This window comes from Acomys russatus, chromosome 25 (assembly GCF_903995435.1).
Source record: "Acomys russatus chromosome 25, mAcoRus1.1, whole genome shotgun sequence".
NCBI lineage: Eukaryota > Metazoa > Chordata > Mammalia > Rodentia > Muridae > Acomys > Acomys russatus.
The window spans coordinates 16,032,793-16,056,272 of record NC_067161.1 but is presented as its reverse complement, the minus strand read 5'-3'; the positions used below and the strand labels follow the sequence as shown (position 1 = coordinate 16,056,272).

The window sequence follows — 23,480 nt, the reverse complement described above, 5'->3', positions numbered from 1 at the left end:
TTGCTCTGTAGACCAGGCTGTCCTCGATGTCACAGAGATCCACCCGCCTCTGCCTCCCAAGTGCTTGGATTAAAGGCGTGTATCACCACTATCTGGCATCATATATAGAAAGGATCTATTTAAACAATACAAAGTCCATGTTTGAAGTTTATGTTTTGGGTAAGCAAATTGTACATGTGTGCACTGCCAGCTGAGAGCAAGAAACCAGTGTTTTGCACTGTTCTGACCTCATGTGTGCTCTCTGAGCAGACATGGGAGGTGGTATTTTCTTTCTCATGCTGTCTGTAAGTATTAATGGGATGACATTTTCATTTTAATGTATTTGGTGAAATGTGTATTATTAGAAAGAGAACCCAGTATATGAATTTTTAGGCTTCAGCAGGACACATGAATCCAGTTGGTTTGTGTTTTAAACATTGGTTAAAGTGGCAAATATATGAACATTATTTATAAGCAAAATAATTTTTTCTATACTTTCAGAATGCTTTCAGATAACATTAAAGTACATTTTACTTATTTTATTTCATTAGCAACTTTTTCATTCATTATCTTATTTTTCCTTTTATGATCATATATTTTCTAACCATCATAGAGAATTTCATATTTATTTGATATCTCAACATAATACTTGAATTGGTTTTGTTTTACTCACAAAGGTAAAAGAATTCTAAGTTTACTCATAATAAAAGTATTAGAGAAACTGTCAATAAATTTACTGTTCTAATTGAATCATATGATATCTAAATTGTTGATAATATGATCTGCTCGTTAAACAATAGTGTCTGGAGAAAATGATGGATTAATTGACTGATGGCTAAAGTTTCCCTCAAATATAATGGTTTACCCAGTTTGATTTGATTTGTGTAAAATAACTTTCTCTAATAAACAATTTGCTCAGAGGCAATAGAAGAAATGAATGGTTATCAAACCAAACTTAATTAGTCTATCCTAGATTGATATTACTTGGGGAGTCTTCATTTTAATTGTGGAGTGCTGGATACAAAGAGTTTGGTTCATTATTTTTTCCCGTATAAACACTATTGTGTAACTACCTATGGAATAATAACATGTGAATTCATTTTAATAAATGCTTGTAAAGTGGATTAGCTAATTATGCCAAGCTAAAAATGATTCCTTTAATTATTTTGGATATTTAACTGGTACTTCAATTTTATTATTGTTAGTCTGTAAATGTGATTTGTATTAGCTCTGCCAAGCTAATTATAATGTATAACATCACAATTTGAACAGTTTGGTGCCGCTTGCAGTGCTCTCCTCTCCTGTGCAAGAGGAAGCATTCCTACCTAATGTGAAGATGAAGGCTTCACATGATTTCAGACCTAAGGGATGGCAAAATATTTGTGAAGAGAAAAGAACACCTGTCGGTATCCAGCTCAGTGCTTTTTTATAATTATATGTATGAGAAGAATAAACAGCTGCCATTCAAGAGAAGTGAAAACTAACGGCTCATTAATGTGTCTTAAGATATGGTACGGCATAGACCATGTGCCTGTTACTTTACAATCTAGGAAAGTGTGAGGTCTGCATTCCTTTCCATGATGGGAAGACCTCTCTCCTCATTCTTACTTAGCAGACTCACTCTGGTTTTCTTTGAATCTGAAGTCAATGAAAACAAAGGCTTTAGTAATAAATAAATAGCATCCAAATTTAGTCCTTTTAGAAAAGCAAGTAGCCTTGGTCAGAATATGCAGCCTAAAACACGTTTATTTTCTAAATCAGCATGTAATGGAGTTAACCTTTTCTCTTTGGTGCTGTCTATTTCTAGCTATGGCTATCACAACCATCGGTGCCCTTGTGCCTTCTCTTCCCTTAGCAACCACTGAGAGCCTTACTACTGTCCTTGGGCCTTATTCTAGAATGTAATATAAGTGTGATTATCAATGACTTGATCTGTCTTTCCCTCTTCAAATTCAATTTAGCAATGTTGATATCAGTTTTTTAGTTAATATAAATGTTCTACCCTATATGGACCTTAGTATGTCTATCAGAGAATATTATATTAGAACTTGATTTTTACCGTTACTTACTGCTCATTGCTCCACTTTTTCCCGTTGAGATTGGGTCTTCCTGTGTTGCCTAGGCTAGCGTTGAACTCATGATCGTCCTGCCTCATCCTCCTACCTTCTACACAGAAGGGCCAGCGCTCTTCTCTCTGTATTAGCTGTACGTAAGCAGCATGCTTTGTTTAAACGGCCTGCAACATAACGATGTTAAGGCTTTTTGAAAATGCTATATTCAGTCCTGCAGTAAACATGCTTGTGTATACCTGTTCTCCATAGAGTATCTGCCCTATATTCCTAGAAATGAATTTGGTACGCAGAAGATATGCACAAAAACTGTATGGATTACAATTCACTTTAAAAAAAAAAAAACCTGAACCAGCTTAGACTTCATTTTATTACTTTGCCTTCAGAATCCTTTGTAATCTTGGCAAATCTAAGTGTTGATCTTATTTATTTTAATTTCCATTACATTAAATATTATGGTGTGTGCGCTAATACTGCTGGGTCACTTCTGTAATGTGATCTATATTTCAATAGCACTTGGGGTTTTTATAAATCCCAGACACTTAAATTTGCTTGTTGAAATTAGTTTGAGAGTGAAGTTCTTGCTTTGTTTTCTTTTGTTTCCATTCAATAGAGTTATTTTAAAAAAATAAAACTCCTTTTCATCTTTTCATTTATTTAGTTCTTCCCATGTACGTACCAGACAAGTATCAGTTCCGGTCTTCTACCTGATCTCAGCTCGATGTGTCTTTTGCTGCTATTGTGACTTTGTATGCAAATTGCTTCTCACATGGGCAGCTTAGAAATGCTCTCCCTGCATATATGCTACTCTTTGTGGCTGAACAGTGGTTATCAAACACTGAAGCTTGTTCATTTTGCATGAAGTTTAATTTGCTAGCTTTTTATTTATGCATTATATCTTTTCCATCATGTCTAAGAAATTGTTCTCTTGTCCCAAGTTACATCATTTCTGCATGTTCTTTCAAAACATTCACGTTTCCCATCATTCTATTTTAAACTCTCTGTATCTCTACATTTAATATAGAGATTAGGTCTTTTTTTTTTTTTTTCTTTTAGTCAATTTCTCCTTTTTTTTTTATTCTAAAAATATGGAATGCTTCACAAGTTTGTGTGTCATCCTTGCGCAGGGTCCATGTTAATCTTCACTGTATCGTTCCAGTTTTTGTAGACACTGCTGAAGCAAGCACCAATCTCTTCTTTTAAAATTATTTTTACATTTGCATTTGACTATTGTTAGTGTATAAATTTAATCTACCCTCATTTATTTGTTGTTTGATCCCTCTATATTTAGTTTTCTTTAGACCTGTATTTTCAACACTGCTCTAGCAAAGATTATGTGTACATATTTGGCTAGTTTGTGGTGTTTAGATACAATTTGAAAATTATCAGTCTACTTCCAAATACTTTGGCTAAATAAAGTGCAAGATATATGTCTTTTTTCAATTTTATTTTCATTTTTATTGTATACTACATGTATTCCAATATGTAGTGTTGCATTTACACATAAATTTGTACATTTAAATTTTTTGTAATGTTATAATCTGTACCTTTTACCATTATACAAATTTCAAAGACCTTTCAAGATTCAAAAAAGAGCTAAGAGCAAAGGGAGTTCATTCATTACTAGTAGGCCTTTCCTAAAAGCATCCTGTATAACTCAGCCATACAGAGGGAGGTAGTGGATTTATTCCTCTATTCCCAATTGTCTTTTAATGGTGTGTTTACTAACATTTCACGTTACTAGTGAGAACTAAGGCTTAGTTCTGCCATTTTGTTGTTTTCTATTTATTTGCATCCTTCTTTGCTCAGCTTTTCTCAGACTACTTTTCTTGTTTGATTGGTATGTCTATTGTCAATTGTTACTCTCTGTTTAGTTCCTTTTTCCTTTGTAATTTTTAAAGCTATTTTCTTAATGGCCACCGTTGATTAACAGCGTCCAGAATTTATAACAGTCTAATTGAATCGATACCAGCTTTACTTCTGTGGCATTATTTACTCTTATCCTGTTCCCCGCCCTTCGTAGTTCTGTTGTGATTTTGGATTATGTTGATATACAGTATGTTCTTAGTGACACAGATTACATGCTTTAGGTGTCAGTGAACAAAGTGCACTGCTCTAGTTCTTTGTTTTTGTATATTTTGGGTGCAGTGTTGTGTTCTGTCATTGCATCGTCAAGGATTTCCTTAGCACTGCTGTAGGTCATGTCCACTAGTGCCTGACTCCCAGAGCTTGCCTTCGTTGCTATATCTTCTATGTAATTACCAATGTTATTACATTGTAATTACCATTAGCAAATCGTGCGAGGTCAGATTTTCCAGCCTCAGTTTTGAGGAAGAGTTTGTTCTCTGTGCTCCGTCTTCCCCTTTCAGCGTTTTCATGGTATGACCCTAGTCTCTTCTGACTACCATAGTTTCTGATGAGAAGTCAGCTGTTAATCTTAAAAGAGAACTTTGTGATCAATCACTCATTTATTGCTACTTTCAAGTTCTCTGTCTTTTGAAGGCTTCTCTGTGCTTCCTCTTGCAGCCTTCACCCACATTTATACTTGTGTGACTAACAAACCTTCCTAGTAGAATCTAGTATCCATGTATGAAAGAAAACACGCCGTGTTTGTCTTTCTGAGCCCTGGTTGCCTCAGGTAATGTAATGTTTTCCAGATCATCCATTTTCTTGAAAGTATGTAATTTCCATTTTCTTTAGAGCTGAATAAAATCTCATTGTCTATATGTATGCATTTTCATTATTTTTTTAAATCTTTTGGTGGCCATTTATGCTGGCCCCTCCTAGCTGTCATGAAAAGCTGATAATCAGCGTAGATGTCCTAGTGACTCTGTAGTAGGATGTTGTGTCACTGCCCACCAGTTGCGTAGCTAAATCATAGGCTAATTGTATCTTTACATGTTTCTCAGAAGCCTCCAAACCAGTGTTCATACTGGCTGTGCTACTTAGCAGCGCATGAGGGGTCTCTCCCCGTCCACGGCTCCATTCTGCTGATTCACTGCCACTTCCGCACACCGTGACCTGGGGAATCTCTAAGTAGTTAAAATTTGTATTGTTCTCGTAGCTAGGGATGTTCAAAGGTTTAAAAATATTTATTGGTCATTTGTATTATATATAATGGGAAGAGAGAGACAGACTGACAGACTGACTGACTGTACCTTGTCTGAAGCATAGCTAGCAAAGATTTTCACTCATTCGCAGGCTATCTGACACTGTTGATAATTTCATTTGCTGCCCAGAAGCTTTTTAGTGTCATATAATCATGTTTGTCAATTGATGGGGCTGTTTCCTGGGCTATTGGAGTTGTATTGAGAAATTTCTTATCTATATATCCTGAAGGCTTTGCCATTAATAGTTTCAATGTTTCTGGTTTTACATTAAGATTTTTGCTCCAGTTTGAGTTGTTGGTATAGAGTGAGAGATAAGGACCTAATTTCATTCTTCTTTGGAGTGGATGGGCATCCAGTTTTACCAATACCCTTTACTGGAATGTTTATCTTTTTTTTAATCATGATTTTGACACTTTTATTAAAAATTAGGTATCTGTTGCTGCCTGGGTTTATCTTTGAGTTGTTCCATTGATCTGTGTGTCTGTTGTTTGTGCCAGGATTATGTCTTCTTTGTCCCTGTTGTTCTGTAGTGTAGTTTGAGGTCAGATAACAAGATGCTCCTGACAGCACTCTGTCTGCTTGAAATTGCTTTGGGTCTCCCTAGTGTGTGTGTGTGTGTGTGTGTGTGTGTGTGTGTGTGTGTGTGTGTGTGTGTTTTCAATAAATGTTAGGATTTCTTCTAGATGTATGAAGAATGTCATTAGAATTTTTAATGGAGATGTCATTAAATTGGTAGATAGCTTGTGATAATATGGTGTTTACAATATCGACTCTACTGGTCCACGAGCATAGAGGCCCTTTCTGTTGTCCAGTGTCTTTGATTTCTTTCTTTGGTGTCTTATATTTTGTTTATAAAGGTCTCTTACTTCTTCCTTAGCTAGATTTAATCATATATTTTTCTATCCCTTGTATATTTTTCTCTTGTCTTAACTGTTCTATGACTTCAACCACCATATTGAGTAGAAAATTGTGTCAGTTTCCCCCCATTTAGTATATCTTGCCTGTAGGTTTGTTGTATAATAGCCTTTATTATTTGATGTAATTATATGAAATAATTTGCTGTAAAATACTTATATTCCTAATTTTTTCAAGACTTTGTCACAAAGTTCTGTTAAACTTTGTCAAATGCCTTTTCTGAATCTATTGAGATGATAATGTGATTTCTGTCTTTAAGTCTATTAACATGGTATGTTATATTTATTTATTTTTTTAAACAAAATTTCTTTAATGAAGTGAGCATTTGGGATGTTATATTTATTAATATCTGTCAAACTAGCCTGCATTCTACTTACTGTGATCTTAAATTAGGTGGGGGTTTTTTTTGTTTTATTTTAGGACTTTTGTATGTTCATCATGAAGATTTGTCCTAGTTGGTTAGTTTGAGTTCTTGCATTACTTTGTTCTTTGTTTTCTTTTGTCTTCTTCCCGCTTTGGTATCAAGCTTCAAAAAATGAGTTTGATTTTCTTTGTTAGTTTTAACTGTCTATTGACGTAGCATTAAAGTACCAGTGTCTCAGTTACAGAATTTCCTACATCAGATTGACCTGTGGGCTTGTCTTTGGAGAGGATTGTCTTAATTGCTTTAATTGTTGTGAGAATGCCTGATCCACTGTTGGCAGCACCACTCCCTGGGCAGATGCCTGTGAGTGAACAAGAGGCAGAGTTCATCCATGGTTCCTGCTTGAATTCCTGCTTATCTTCCTGCCCTGATTTCTTTCAAGAGTAGGCTGTAACCTATATACTGAAAATAAATCTTTCTACACCTTAAATTCCTTTTGGTCAGACTATTTTATCACATTAACAGATTAAATGAGGACGGAGGTGGTCTTTCCCTTTCTATTTTTTAGGACAGTTTAAGAAATGTTGAAATTAGATCTTATTTGACTGTGGTAGAAATTAGAAGTAAATCTTTATAGCCATGGGCTTTTCTTTATAGGGAGGGAGATTTTAATGACTGCTTCAATCTCATTTCTTGACTTGAGGTTTTTAAGTTTATTTATATCTTCTGGCATTAATTTGAGTAGGGTCTATACATGAGAAATACATAAGTTTTTTAAGAGATTTTTAAACTTGTTTTGGTTTAAATGTTCAAAGTATTTTCTGATGGGGGCTAGGATGAGTATAATGATAGGTCATCAGGAGTCAGTTAGACACTGAATCCATTTAGCAGAATCACAGTAGGAGGTTCTTCTGTAAGGCCTGTAACCAGGCTCTTGCCTTGTAACAATGCTAGGTGTGGGTTCCATCTTGTGGATCAGAACGTATTTCATTACTCTTGTGACATGGGTGCCACTATTACACCGGTGGGCATTCTTGCCAGGCCTGTCAGTATTAGAGCTTGCCAAGTTCACAGCTAGTAGTGCGCCCAGCACATTTTTTAGAACTATAAAAACAAGCCAGTAGGGATGAAGCTTCCAATTCAATAGCAACTTGATTTCTCCATCTTGTGTGGTTCTTGCCTTTCCTATAATTCTCTGGACAGTGAGTCAGGAATTTAGCTATGCCGTTTAGTTTTTCCATTCTGCCATGCATTTTCTGTAACTGTGCCTATATCCTGGACCAACAAGATACATACACAAACGCGCGCGCGCACACACACGCACACCAAAAGCAAAAACAAAAACAAAACAAAACAGTAAGGAAAGAAACTCCCCTGTACATAGAATTCTTTAAAGTAGTCTGCTGTTCCTCCTTGGGTTTTCTGGACATCTCAGTGGGAGGAAATGAATGAAAATTTAAGATTGTATCCCCTCCTGTTGAACCTAATTAGTAACAGGTCCACTTCTTGGTCTAACTGCAGGAAAGTCTCTTGACATTTCCCCCTCTTCATACAGTTCTTGTGACCCTTGGCCAACACTGGGTACAAAAAGGAAAAAACTCATTCAATTGGGGCTTTTCCCTGTTGTAGTTATTTGTCCTGTGTCAGTGATTAAAAAAAAAAAAAAAACCCTGACAAAAGTGGTGTAAGGAGAACAAATAGGCCCGTGGGTATTTCCCACTAACACATAGTGTTATATAAGCCGAGTCTTCTCCTTTGTAGTGAGTCTCATGACTCTAATATGTATATAAATGTTTGTGTCTTTGTAATGATATGTGCTACAAAGCTGTTCATTTCAACACTAACCATTCATTTCTCCTAAAAAAAAAAAAAAATGAAGAAATTAGAAGGATTTTATAAGTATTAACTAATGGTAAAATCATTTATTATTTAATAAAAATTAATCATTTTGAAATGTGTGGGTTTAAAATAAGTGTATCCTGTGACAAAACAGTCTAAATTTCTAATCTGAAATTTCATTTAACTAGACAACCTCTATATACATGTATCCTAAGTTTAGAAAATACTGTATATAAAATTGAATACTATTCAGCTCTAAAGAAAAATGTAACCACAAAATTTGCCGGAACGTGGATAGGCTTAGAATGTCTAATATTAAGCAAGGTCTCACAATCTCAAAGACAAAAACATACATGCTTCCTCAAGCCAAAAGTATCTGTGTATAAATGCATAAACAAATTATGTACGGGCACAGAATAAAATGTAGAGAAAAGAAAAAAGGTTATATGTTAGGGAACAAGAAAGGATGGATTGCAGGTAAGGGACATGAATTATGAAAGAGGATGACATAAAACTAATTGTTTTCCTAGTTCTAACTGTTTTATAGTTTTCGATTTTAGCTGGATAATTCCTAAAAACATATATTCAGTAGTTTTCACCCATTGTGAAGCCCTACAGCTTCAGAATACAACTCAGATGTATAATTCAGTTAAGTACCAGTGGACATGTCTTTCTGGGCCTGTCATTATTTAGATGGGTATTCTGGGTCTGGCTAATTTTGGTGTGTGATAGTTTTAATTCACACGTGTTTTATAACAAAATTGGTTTTAAAATTAGTTGTTAAGGGGGGCTGGAGAGAAGGCTCAGAGGTTAAGAGCACTGACTGCTCTTCCAGAGGTCCTGAGTTCAATTCTCAGCAACCACATGGTGGCTCACAACCATCTATAATGTGATCTATGCCCTCTTCTGGCAAGCAGAGCATTGTACACATAATAATAAATAAAAATCTTTTTTAAAAATTTGTTATTAAAAATATAAGTACATGTTAAATATTGAGAAAAAGTAGATAAAACTAAGAGTTTATTGAATCACATATTTAGTCATTAGTTTTTATAGTGAAAACACATAAACTTTATAATCAAAAGAGAAAAATATTCTAGTATTTGCCTAACTAATGGGATATGCAGTATACTATTTTAATGGTGCCATAGTTTTTAAAATCAGTTTGCTCTTTAGGGTGATTCAGATACAGCAAATTGAGGTGGAGGCTTCCTTAGGAGTCCTTGAGAATCTGACACCACTGAGCCCAGGCCATTCCTTTAGCCTCCAGTGTGAGGTTAACATTTGATGAGCTTTTTGTCTTGTTTTTGTTTTATTACTTTTTTTTTTTTTAATTTGGGTTTTGCCCCCAATACCTCCCATGCCTCTGTTAGTTCAGATTTAACATAGGGCCTCAACCACCCACGCAAGCAATCTGTTGTTTACTGAAATGCCAGCCTTTGGTATTTTTGTTTGTTGAAACAGGATTTCTCTGTGTAGCCTTGACTGACTGTTCTCGACTCTTTTTGTAGACCAAGGTGGCCTCAAACTCACAGAGATCCACCTGCCTCTGCCTCCCGAGGGATTACAGGCATGCACCACCTAGCCCAGCTTACCTCTGATCTTTTAAGTGCTAAAGTTTCTTTAATATCTCTAGGAAATTCTTTAGATTACATATATCTTTATGGTACCAAATTTTGTATAATAACCCAAATTTTGATAACTTATATAAAAGATTGCTTTAGCCTTTGTTTTTCTTCTCCTCTGTTTACAGGATTTATGATATGTAACACAGAGGTGTAATTAAAAAACATTTTTGTTCAGGATTACTCTTTTGTTTGGCAAAATGCTTCATCAAGCACATACTAATTTTGGGCTGAGCCCTGTGCCTTAGATCCTGATGAAAGAAAGTATGGTTCTGTACTAGGACATAAGAAACTCCCTCTTTTAATGGAAAACAAGCATGGAGACAGTACAAAACAACTGTCAGGCACAAAGACAGGATGGTGTACAGAGTTGGCTTTATTCTGATTGGGTCAATGTTGAGAGCAAATTTGTCACTCAAATTCTGAAAAGCCACAGGGGTAAATGAACATTTCAACCATAATATGAACCAGTATTGAAAAAAATATATTTCTGGAGTTCAGAAACAGCTGGCCACTGGTGGATTTGCCATCACACTAATGAGCTTCAAAGTTGCAGCATCAGACAATGTCACTGTCAAGATTGTTCAGTGACAAAAGGAAGCCCTCATCACTTAGTAGGTAGCCAGACTTGATGAAAGATACCTTTGAAGGCCAGGCGAGCCATCATTTATTTAAAACAAAGTCAGCCATATCGTTAATGCTGCCAAGGAAATGCTGCTTGTTGGGGAAAACAAAACAACAAAAATTGAGTAAGATTTCTGAGAGTGTTCTTATTTGTTGTGACATAAGCTAAACTTTACCAGTCTTAGCAGAAGGCAGCTTGATGGCTCTCTGGCTTCTGTGTCACTGTATTTAGCTGTCTTCCCTCCCAAATACTTAAAAAGAAACTTCAAGCAGAAAGTATAATTTTTCTCCTTGGAAATGTTTTGTTTCTTTCTGTAATGTGGTTAAGTATAGTGTTAAACCTTCATAAAGACCAGCCTGTTTTGTTGTGGGTTTTGTTGTGGAGATAGGGGCCCACCTAAACTTGATATATGGACCGGGCTGGCCTTAATTCATAGAAATGTTCCTATCTCTGCCTTCCAAAAGCTGGGATTAAATTAGCTGTTTGGGTTTTCCCCTCTAAAATTAAAACATAATCACATCATTTCCATCATTTCCCCTTTCTATCCCCTCCCACAACCCCATCCCTTTCCCCTCTCAAATTCATATCCTCTTTTTCTTTATTATTGTTACAGGTGTGTGCATGTGCATGTGTGTCTGTGTCTGTCTGTGTGTGTACAACTTGCTGGGTCCATTTAGTGTTGATGTGTATATGATTTCAGGGCTGATCACCTGGTGTTGGATAACCAGTCAGAGAGCTCATCCTGGGGACGCAACTAACTCTCCCCTTCTAGGTACTCCTGCTTATTTGCAGTTCTTTGTCTGGGTGGAGCCCCATGAGATTACTTCCTTCTGTATTAACACATCTATTTGTATTGTCTTTGTTCTGCTCTTCTTTAGGCAACCATATTTTTTGGGTATCATGGGTGAAGCCTGTCCTGTCATTTCTAGGAGACAGAGTCTCACAGAAACTTTCTGATCCACTGGCTCTTAACACACTCTGCCTCATTTTCTACAGTGTTGCCTAAGGGTTAGGAGTGAGGGTGGTGTTATTGATGTATCTATTGGGGCTGATCGCTTCCTGGCCCGGCTGATCTCTTCGTTCTGGCCAGTTTTCTGTAGTGGTCGCTAACTGGTGCAAAGAAAAGCTTACTTGATGAAGGGTGAGCACTCACCTGTGGTTAGCATGCAGTTAGGAATCAAGCTGGTCTAGCAAAGTGGCAGCAGTAAGTCCTCCACTAAGGTGTGTGACCTCACTAGCCTGAGTAGTTGACCAGGTTTCCTGCACCAGGCCTGATTTTCCTTCTCATGAGTGGACTGTAAATCTAATTACACACCCTTTGACTGCCCCTAGGATAAAGTGCCACCTTTAGGGAAATCTTGCCATGCTGGGCCTAGTTGTGGTTCATAGGCATCACAAATGGGTAGAATGTTGATTACCAGAGAGGGGACTAGCAGAATATAGGAATATGAAAAGGAAAGGAGGGAGGGATCAGATTAAAATGTAGAGTGGGAAAGTACAGCAGTATGAGAGAAGAAGGAAAAGTGGGATAAATAGCACTCAGTTTTTTGAAAAGGCCACAAGAAATTATATTTCATATTTTCTACTATTACATATAGTATCTTTAAGTATATGTTTATGCGTATTTGTTCAATGAAGTTATGCCACTTAGAGTGATAATGCTCCCGTCCCCATAGACTACCTAACAACAACAAAAAAAGAAAACAAAAACCTTCATACCAAGCATGAGAAACACAAGGCAGTAGAGGCAGTTGCTGTTTCCCATGGCTGCCCCTCCCCTCAGGGAATGAGAATAAGGCCATATTTCTGAAGACTCCACACACTTTGGTCACAACACTCTTAAGGATTCGAGCTGCATTTGACCAGAAAGTCATCTCCCTGCAGATTAGCGTTCATAGTGCCCCAAGATGCTATGCAAGCTGCCAGCGGAGGGAAGCAGTCAAAACCACCTTTCTTCAAGATTAGAGGTCACATTTCACAGTGGATTGCCAAGGATTATTGGCAAGGTGAATAATTTCTGATAAATGGAAACTTACTGCTAAGGAAATATAAGTTATTTTTCAGAGTCCAAATACAGGCCACCGCAGGAGGAGTGAGGATGGTTTGATGTGTTATACCTAATAGTAAAGTCCCTCAAGTGACATATGTCTATGACAGCTGTCTTTCCTGTTGTTTCCAACACTGGACTGGAGCATAGAGCAAGGAGCAATAGCTGTTTACTGTGTCAGACATTTTAAAATGAAGACTTAGTTTCTCCTTCAGAGCATCCCTTCCACAGGACTTTAATTTTACTCTTAACTGACATGTGTCATGAGCCAGAAAGATGGTGGTTCAACAGGTCAGAGCACTGGCTATTCTTCCAGTAGATTCATGTTTGATTCTCAGCACTCAAACAGCAGCTCATACCAGTCTCAGGGGATCCAACACCCTCTTCTAGCCTTCCCAGGCACACACATCGACAGGCATACATACAGGGAAGACACCCATATGCATAAAATAAATGATTTTATATGTGTGATTTTTGCCTTCTTAATGACTGCATTGTTTTAATTTTATAAAAATTGCACTTAGTGCTACACTAAATAGTAAGAGACATTTCTTACCTAATAATTCTTAGAAATTAAATATCTGGGTAAAATAAAAAATGTAAACTATTTTATATTAATTACTTGTTGCCTTGCAACATGATAGAGTCAATTTGTATCTAACCCACAGACCATGTATATTTAGTGTTTTTCTAGACTTTTGCTGTTTTATCATCTGTAGAATCTATGTCTAGTAGTTGATACAATCTTACTTTTGTGTTTGATTCAGCATGAGTGCAGTTTGTACTTTTTTAGTTCACCCCACTCTGACCTATACATTCAGTGCAGTCATACTAAAAGCCTCGGTGGTTTTCTAGGTATTGTCAGTTTTATTTTGGAAATCATGTAGAAAGGCAACATGAAAATTTAGGGGAAAAAATGTAACTTTATTAAAGAGGAACCGGCAGAGAAGTCACACTCTCCAGTGTTGGGCTAACTCCAGAGCAATGTGTCCAGAGGGCGGACACTGCACAGATACGCAAAGGTTGGGAAGATGTCTTGGTGCTTATGGGCGCGTACTGACCTCTTGCAGAGGACTTGAGTTCAGTTCCCATACCCACCTTGGGTGTTTTACACCTGCCTGTGACTCCAGCTTCAGAGGGATCAGACACCTCTGACCTCCTCAGGCATCTAAACCTAACATACTAACACCACACAATTTTAAAAAGCATGTTTGGTAATAGTGTTTAACTAGGTTTTTACAAATTTCAGTAGAATAACAATCTTTTTGATACATATTTGAATAGAAATAAAGAAGAAAAAGAACTTGAATGTGTGACTATCTGGAATAGTTAGCTCACAGTGGGCCACAAGTCTGGAGGGTACAGCATCAACCTAGAATGTCAGAAGAGCGCAGAGAAGGAGTAGGCCCAAACTTCCAGATAGATGATGCTTGTTTAAAATTGACATTTTAGCATATTCCACTAAAAACTACAAATTGGATTTACCAAAACTTTAAATAAGACATTGTTTTAAGAATACCAATACAAGTACAGAATGGGAGAAAATAATCCAACAAAGAACTTACATCAAGAATATGTAAGCTGGCTAACGCGCACACCGTAATCCCAGCACTCAGGGAGGCATAGGCAGGTAGATCTCTGTGAGTTTGAGGCTACACTACAAAGTAAGTCCAGTACAGCCAGCACTCTGCTACACAGAGAAACACTGTCTTGAAAAACCAAAAATAACAAACCAGCAAATATCAGATACACACACGCGGGTGCGCGCAAATGCGCATGCGCGCGCATACACACACACACACACACACACACACACACACACACACACACACACACACACACACACACCTACATCCTGGGAATTGACAGTAAATGTGATATTGGAAAGAGTAATGCCAATTCCCCAAATGTATCTATCATCTTATTCTTTATCCTGTGAGTGTGTTACTCCATCTGCATTTCAGATGGAAGTAATATTGAAAATGAACTACGGCCTGTATGAATGCCTGTGTGTCCCCAGTGTGAACATGTGGGTTCTTACAAATGGATTGGTGCTAGAGAAGAGGAAGGCAGGTAGGTGCAGCATGAGGGCCACTCAGGCCCTATCTCACCAGCTGTAAGACAGGTGGAGAGAATTGTGAGTCAAGGCTCACCATGGCTTCTAGGAGCTGGAATAGTCAAGAAAACAGACTGACTATAGAACTTACCAAGGAGAAATACTCTTGCTAGCATCTTAATGTTAGTCTAATAAGGCCTAAGATAAATTTGAAACCAACAGAGAATGTGTAACATAGCAAATTGCAGTTTTAATTCACTCGCTTCATAGTAGTTTGTTACAGTAGGCATCAAGAACTAATACAGTAAGAAAATGATCTACTTCGATTTCTAGAGTGACTGTACCATTTTGTACTCCCACCAAGATTGAATAAGGGTTCTGCCTTGCCAGCATCTGTTGTCAGTTGTCTTATTGATCTTAGCAGTTGTAACTAAGGTGAGATGAAATCTCAGAGTTTTAATTTGCATTTCTCTAATTGCTATAGAACCTCATGAGATTATTTCCTTTTGTAATAGCATATCTATTCCTAGCTATTCCTATTGTCTTTGTTCTGGCCTTGCTTAGGTAGACATTGTTGAGGTATAATAGCCATTATTTCTTCGCTCTTTTTCTTCTATAAGAATACTCTCTTAGATTTGTAGCCATTTTTATTGGGTTCATTTGTTTCCTTGACTCTGTTTTGAGTTCTTTGTTTATTCTAGCTATTGGTCCTCAGCCCCATGTTAGCTGGTGAACATTCTGTAGGATTCTTCTTCACTCAGTTGAGTTTTTCCTTAGCTACACAGAAGCATTTTAGTTTGTGAGCTCCCACTTGCCAATTGCTGGCCTTAATTCCTACACTGATAACATGTAGCAGTTTTAGCATTTTATGTTTCTGATTGAGGTATTTGGTCCATTCGGAGCTGCTTTTTGTGCTATCCTAGTACGTGGGGCTAGTGAAGTCATGGGTCTTAGACAAGAGCAGCATAACTCCTTAGCTACATTCTGTATCTTACCCTTATGCCCACATATATGATAAGTTAGCTATAGCCCTAATAACTCCATCAGGAAGCTTCTTATTATAGTAGATGGAGGCCATTACAGGAACTGGACACAAGGCCAAGATCAGTGGATTGTGGGACGCCTAGCCTCAGTGGACATATCTACATCACAGCTCCTCTGTCTATGGCTCGGACTCGGAGGACCTGCTGAAGAGCCCTGCAGGCTCCATGTTTGTCAGTCTGTCTGTGAGTCTACATGCACTCTACTTAGTTGATTGAGTTGAGCGTGCTCCCCTGGTGTCCTCCATCCCCTCTGCCTCCTACAATCATTCCACCCCTTTTTCTGCAGGATTCTCCAAGCTCCAAGAGAGGGACCCTGTGCCGACCTTCAATTTAGACTAATGTCTTGCTGTGAATCTCTGCATCTGCCCCCATCTGCTACTGGAAGGTTTTTTGATGATCATTAGACAAAGCACTGATCATACTTGCCTTTCTGGTTGCAGGTTACCTCACTCAGGATGATTTTTTTTTTTTCTAGTTCCATCCATTTGCCTGCAAATTTCCTGATGTCATTTTTTTTTTAAACCACTGAGTAATACTCCGTTTTGTAAATTTACCATATTTTCTTTATCCATTCCTTGTTTCAGAGACATCTAGGTTGTTTCCAGTATCTGGCTATTAAGAATAAAGCCTCAGAGAACATAACCGAGCTATGTCCCTGTGGTAGGATGGATCGTCCTTTGCAGCTCATCCTTTTGAGAATTGCTTCTTCCTCAGTAGCTGCACATTGATGTTGCTCCCTGTGCTTACCAACCGTACTGTCTTATTTGGATTCTTTACAAGTTGCATCTGTAGATGGAGAGACTTGTTTGGTTTTTTTTTTTTTTTTTTTTTTTTTTTTTTTTTTTTTTTTGGTGGTAGTTTGGGACATTGGTATGCTAAAAGGAAAGATTTTATTTTTCACTGCTTTAAAAGCTGTGAGATTTTACATACTGCCTCACCTAATCCTTGGTAAGTACCTGGTATGCACCTGTTTTACATAAGAAAACTGATACTTGGAAGTTAGTGACTCTGCCAAAATTAAATCCTACAGACCAGCTCTGAACACAGGGTTTGGTTTTAGTTTTCTAGTCCTAGAACAGTAAATTGCCCTACTACTTTGCAGAATATGAGAAATCATTTTTGGCTCATTGTAATCAAATGGCACTAATTTAAAGTATTCTAAATTAAAAACTACATCCTCTTTGGTTTTATTTTTTCTTTTGTTTGTTTGTCTTTAAAAGAAAGCACAGATAGGAAAACTTTGAATTTCGGACAGTCAAGTAAGCACAAGGGCATTCCACTGCACTGGCTGTCTTAGTGAACAAGGTTCCAGAACGCTGTGCTTCTGACGTTGATCATGAGTGCAGTGAAGTCACACACAGCTCAAGTTCGGGCTCTGAAGGTGCTGTTATCCTTGACTTCTGTGATAAACTCTCCTTGCTTAGCATGACTAACCTGGATCTCACACTGCAGTAGTCCAGGCCAGTCTTGACCTAGAAATGGTTCTCCCACCTCAAACTGGTAGAACTGAAGTTAATAGCAACATAATCAGACAGGGTCACTAAGAAAGTGGAGTCAGGAGGATCATTCCAAGGCCATTATCTATATAGTGAGGTGGAGGCCAGCCTGGGTTACATGAGAGGCTACCTCAAACACACATGTGCACACTGATTGTAATTTCAGGATAGACAAAGAAAGATGATATAATGCCCCTGTGTGTGGCCTTCTAGTCTGAGACTGTGACTGCACATGGTTCAAACCGAGCACCCATAGCTATCGGTTACTGTGAACCCGAGGGTAAACATTTTTTTTTATAATGGTGCAGAGTTACTTTGTCATTTACAGCATTGCAGATCTGGCACTCACCTCCATGATATTATTCTCTGTGAGAATAATAGCTACAAGAAACTGTAATTTCTTGGAACTCCAGCATAGGAAGTGTTCTCATCATTAATGCCAGGGCAACAAGAACTTACTGTAGTCATCCATCAAGCACACTGGTACAGACTTGGCTTAGACTTTATGTGAAGAAACATGCAAACAGAGAAACCTAAGCTCCCACAGAGGGCCTGCTCCATGAGTGCTCTTTCACAGCAGGTTAGTGCGGGCTTTAGAAGTAGCTGCTGATTTGGTCCCAGCTCTGCTTTTTCAGGTTTGTTATTATCCTGGCTTTAGTCTTCCACTGAAAAGAAAGAACCCTCGGCTGGAATTAGAGCTTAGAATCGGAGCTCACAGGCCAGGGAAGGTGTGCCAGTACTTAGCTTAGAATCGGAGCTCACAGGCCAGGGAGGGTGTGTCAGTACTTAGCTTAGAATCGGAGCTCACAGGCCAGGGAAGGTGTGTCAGTACTTAGCTTAGAATCGGAGCTCACAGGCCAGGGAGGGTGTGCCAGTACTTAGCTTAGAATCGGCGCTCACAGGCCAGGGAGGGTGTGCCAGTACTTAGCTTAGAATCGGAGCTCACAGGCCAGGGAGGGTGTGTCAGTACTTAGCTTAGAATCGGAGCTCACAGGCGAGGGAGGGTGTGTCAGTACTTAGTGGCTGACGTATGAGTGTGAAGACCTAAGTATAGGCCCTGGCACCTGTGTAGCAGGCAGGCATGGCCGTCACGTGTGTGCCCAGCACTGTGAGGAGGGGCACAGATGGATCCCTGCAGGTCAGCTGCCCTATCCACCTAACCTATGAGCTCTGGCTACACTAAGATACCAGTCTCAGAAACTAAGCAATAGAGCAAGACACCTAAAGTTGGCCTCTGGTGCCTACACACTTATGTGCACACCTGAGCACACATACAGAAAAAAAGAAACTAGAGATTACAAAATATTTTTAAAAGATAGCAAGTCGTAAAGAATAGAGTAGCTAAGACCTAGTACACTAACAAACATTGTGTGTCATAAACACAAATCTCCTCAGTAGTACATGTGAATTACCTTAATCTTATTGTCCAGTAGTGTATATGTAGTGTATCCACATACCTGCTTGTACAGATGCTGTGTGTATGTCCTGTTTTATAGCCACATCTCAATTTTTATCTGCTTGCTTGTCTCTTCCTGTTCCTCTCTCCTTCCCTCTTTTACCTTATTCCTATCCCCTAGGTCTGTGACAGAAGGGGACCTCTTCCTGCACCATATGGTCACAGCCTATCAAGTCCCATCTTGGTAGCCTTCCTACTCATCCTCTGAATGATACCAGCCCTCCCCACCAAGAGGAAGTGATCAAATATGGAGCACCAGAGTTCATGTCAGAGTCAGTCCTTGCTCTCCACACAACTGTGGATAATGTCCTGGCCCTTGGCTAGATCTGAGTAGGGGTTCAATATTTACTGCGTGTATTATCTTTGGTTGGTGCAGTAGCTTGAGCAGACCCCCTGGGTCCCAATCTACCTATCATGGGTTTCCAGGTGTGCCGTTAAGTTGCTTAATGGGATGTTTCCAATTTCTTTATAAAGGCACTTAATGCTATGAATTTTCCTCTTAGCACTGCTTTCAAAGTGTCCCACAAATTTGGGTATGTTGTTCCTTCATTTTCATTGAATTTCAGGAAGTTCTTAATTTCTTTCTTTATTTCTTTCTTGACTCAAGTGTCATTAAGTAGAGAGTTGTTTAGTTTCCATGTATGTGTAGGCTTTTTGTTATTTGTGTTGTTGTTGAAGTCCAGCCTTAAACCATGGTGATCTGATAGGATACAAGGTATTCTTTCAATCTTCTTGTACCTGTTGAGGCTTGCTTTGTGACCTACTATATCATCAGTTTTGGAGAAGGTTCCATGGGGTGCTGAGAAGGTATAATCCTTTGTGTTTGGGTGAAAATTTCTGTAGATATCTGTTAGATGCATTTGACTCATGACTTTGGTTAGTGTTGTTATTTCTCAGTTTAGTTTCTATTTCAGTGACCTATCCTTTGGTGAAAGTGGGGTACTAAAGTCTCCCACTACTAATGTTGTGGGGATCAATGTGTGGTTTAAGCTTTGTTACTAGTTCTTTTACAAATGTGGGTGCCCTTGTATTGGGAGCATAGATGTTCAGAATTGTGATGTCATTTTGGTTGACTTTACCTTTGATGAGTATCAAGGATGAGGATCCTTCCTCATCCCTTTTGATTAATTTTGATTGAACATCTATATTATTAGATATTAAAATGGCTACACCAGCTTGTTTCTTGTGTCCATTTGCTTGGAATATCTTTTTCCAGCCTTTTACCCTGAGGTAATTTCTATCCTTGTAGCTGAGATGTGTTTCTTGAATGCAGAAAAATGTTGGATCTTGTTTATGCATCCATTCTGCTAGCCTGTGTCTTTTTATTGGAGTATTGAGACCATTGATGCTGAGAAATATTAATAATCAGTGACTGTTAAGTCCCTTGATTTTGATGTTGGTTGCAATAGAGAGTTTGTGTGGTTGTGTTTTTGCGGCAGGGCAGTTATCTATTTCCGTGTAATTTTGGTTGTAGCTTGTCCCTTTGGGGTCGAGTTTTCCTTCCAGTAATTTCTGTAAAGCCAGATTTGTGGGTAGGTACTATTTGAATTTGTTTTTGTCATGGAATATCTTGTTTTCTCCATCAATACTCATTAATAGTTTTGCTGAGTATAGTAGTCTGGTCTGGCATCTGTGGTCTCTTAGCGTTGGCAGGATCTCTGTCCAGGCCCTCTGGCTTTTATGGTCTCTGCTGAGAAGTTGGGTGTAATTCTGATAGTTTGCCATTATATGTTACTTGGCCCCTTTCTCTTGCCACTTTTAAGATTGTTTTTCTTTGTTCTGTATATTTTGTGTTTTGATTATTATGTGACAGAAAATTTTTCTTTTCTATTCTATTCTATTTAGTGTTCTGTAGGCCTCCTGAATGTTTGTAAACATCTCCTTCTTTAAACTGGGGAAATTTTCTTCTATAATTTTGTTGAAAATATTTTCTGGGCCTTGGAGTCAAGGGTCTTCTCTTTCCTCAATGCCTATTATCCTCAGGTTTCAACTTTTCATGGTGTCCTTGATATCTTGGGTGCTTTGTGTCAGGAATTTTTCAGATTTAGCATTTTCGTTGATGGTTGCTTCAAGATCTACAATTGTATCTTCTCGTCCCAAGATAGATTCTGCCATCTCTTGGATTCTGTTAGAGAAGCTCACCTCTGTGTTGTTTTCTTTCTTCTCTAAGCTTTCTCTTTCCCGTTTTTCTTTTTTCTGTATCTTTATCATTGTTTCCATTTTCATCTTCAGGTCTTGAACTGTTTTATTGATTTCCTTCTTCTGATTATTTGTATTTTCCTGAATTTCTTCCAGTGCTTCTTTATAGGCCTCTTTTATGTCTTCCACCTGTTTGGCTGCGTCTTCCTGCATTTGTTTACGGATTTTATTAGTTTCCTCCATTATCGTCTTCATTACTAAGGATTTGAGGTCATTTTCTTGTATTTCAGTTATGCTTGAGTTCTCCAGGTTGCTTTCTTTGGGATAGCTGGGATCTGGAGATGCCATATTATTTTGGTTTTTCATGTTTATGTTTTTACGCTGGCCTTTAGTCATCTTGCTGTCTCTGATGTTGGGAGGTAGCTTCTGGAGTCCTCCACTGGTTGTTAAGAGCAGTTTGTTGGTGAGTGATTATGGGTCGAGGGCCTTTGCCTGTGGTGGTCAGGGAACTCTTCCCTGGGACAGATAGGTGATTGGTTTCAGCTCCTGAATACTTTGCTCCACGCCCTTAGCTCCCTGCTCGGTCAGCCGAGGTAGGTGCTGGTGCTCTGTAGCCCCAGTATCTGTTTGAGGTAGTGTATATAGAGCTGGTTATCCTGTCTTTGCCTGGGCGTTGAATACTCTGTGCTTGGGCCATGGGCCTTTGGGTCCTAGGCTCAGATCACCCTAGAGTGCCTGAACCCCTGCTGGCTTCTAAAAGTTGTTTAGGTTTCAGCCTGTTCCAAGCAGGTAGTGGGCCCTAGGTTCCGCCTGCCAGGGAGAGAGCAGCTACTGCCTTCTGATTGTTGTTGGTTGGCTAGATTTTTGCTCTATCTCCTCTGGCCTGCCCAGTCTCTCCCAACATCGGGAGAGTCCCAGCTCAGTTGTGGAGCCTGGTTAGGCGGGGTCCATTGTGACCAATTGTTCCAGGACAGTCTTCTGGGGCCATCAGTTAGGCTTCTGCCCAGCCCTGCTCAGACAGCTGCTGCAGTCTGTGACTCCCATTAGTGTCTCTGGTCTCAGACCATGCCACTCTGGCTGGGTGTCCTCGGTCTCAGACCCCGCCACTGTGCCACCTGGGCTCTCTGTGGACTGGCCCGGTGTGGGTGAGGTCCGAAGACAGGTCTACTTGTTTCCCTGAGACCTCCCCAGGCTAGGAGCTCTGATGCCTACCCGCCGGGATTTTAGTCCCAAATACTGAGTTCACGCTGCCAAGCAAGGCCACAGCTCCCAGCTCGTAGCTGGCAGGTGAGGTCCTGTCTAGGTGCTGGGGACTGGGTTACTATTGGTAGCATCTCCAGCCAATGCTGCTGTGGCTGGGCGTCCTGGCCTCAGCTTGCAGGCAGGGTCCTGTCCAGGCTCTGGGGACTGGTCTGCTGTCCTTCATGAGGCAGTGAATGACTGGAGTTCTGACTCACCCATGGTCTGCACTGTGTGGATCTTCTCATCCAGATATCCCCAGATCCCCCAGTCTGTGGTCTCCTCCATGCAGATCAGACACCACGCGTCTTGGTCACCATTATCTTGGCTCCTAGGAACACCCTGAGGCTGGCCACCCCACTGGCGCCCATGGCTGTGCAAGGCTCATCCAAGAACCATGCTTTTGTGGCTCCCTCTTGCTGCCCTGCAGGGAGGGCAGCATGCAGTCCTTCACTCTGGATCCTGAATTCTTGTCTGGAATTTAGTAGCCAGTGCTTGGGAACTGGATCTTATAACAACCCTTAGAGTTGTAAAAGAATTCTTCTCCACAGTATAATTCTTTAGCCAGAAATAGTTTTGTAATGGGTAACCAAGATATTTTAGATCTATTTCATTAGTTCCACAAGTATTTCTGCAGTGAACATATTTGTATGTATAAATTTGTGCTGTTTGCTGATATAACTTTTAAATACAAAAAATTTCTGTGGCACAAAATATGTATGGTTAGTATTTCGGTTAAAATCACCAAATCAAGTTCCTATTCCAACGTGTATCTTATTCCAACACAATCGCATGTGTGATTACAGACTGTGGCCTATTTGAACTTTGTTCATTTCAACAGTTTACGAAGGTCTGAGATGGCACCTGAGAGCAGTTTTCTTTCTGTACAGGTAACCAGTATTATGTCATTGTCATCCTTGGAAGTCTCAGGATAAAAACATCACTATAGATGTTCTTGTTGCGTTTCTATGATTCGAAGAACATCTTTCCATTTTGTTTTGTTTTGTTTTGTTTTTTTTCTGTACACTTCCTGGTTGTATTCTTTGGTCATTCATTATCTGGTTTTTTTTTATCATTTTCCATACTGGCCTATAAGATCTCTGTCATGTATTACAAGGTTTCCCTAATTTATTGTTTGCATCATAACTTTTATGGTATGCTTCTTTTTTATATAAAGAAAATTTCCCTGTTTCCCTGGGGGTGTGTAAAGTGTTTGTTTAAGCTAAGAGAGTCACGGTCTAAGTAAGATTTAAAGTACCCAAAGGTTGAACAGGAAAAGCATTTGGCTTGTTAGAATTACTAAGATGTTTTCTGTAAGTTTCTTTCTGTTTCTTTGATTGTTTTTCTTTTAGTAAGGATCTCATTTAGCCTACATTCACCAATCCAATATTTTCCTCCTCCTACCTTTCAAGTGCTAGAATTATAGGCTGTGTGCACACTAATTGTAATATAATGCTCCTGTGTGTGGCCTTCTAGTC

General features: G+C 39.0%; 1 protein-coding gene and 1 non-coding gene across 3 annotated transcripts in view; one reads left to right on the top strand and one right to left on the bottom strand.

Annotated features, from left to right (window-relative positions):
• Positions 1–23,480, top strand: part of Ranbp17 (RAN binding protein 17) — a 304,243-nt gene that overhangs the window by 118,103 nt on the left and 162,660 nt on the right. The gene's annotated exons all lie outside the window — the stretch shown is intronic.
• On the bottom strand, positions 3,131–3,233 carry LOC127208894 (U6 spliceosomal RNA). Its single transcript, XR_007833154.1, has one exon. It is a non-coding gene; the product is annotated as a U6 spliceosomal RNA (small nuclear RNA).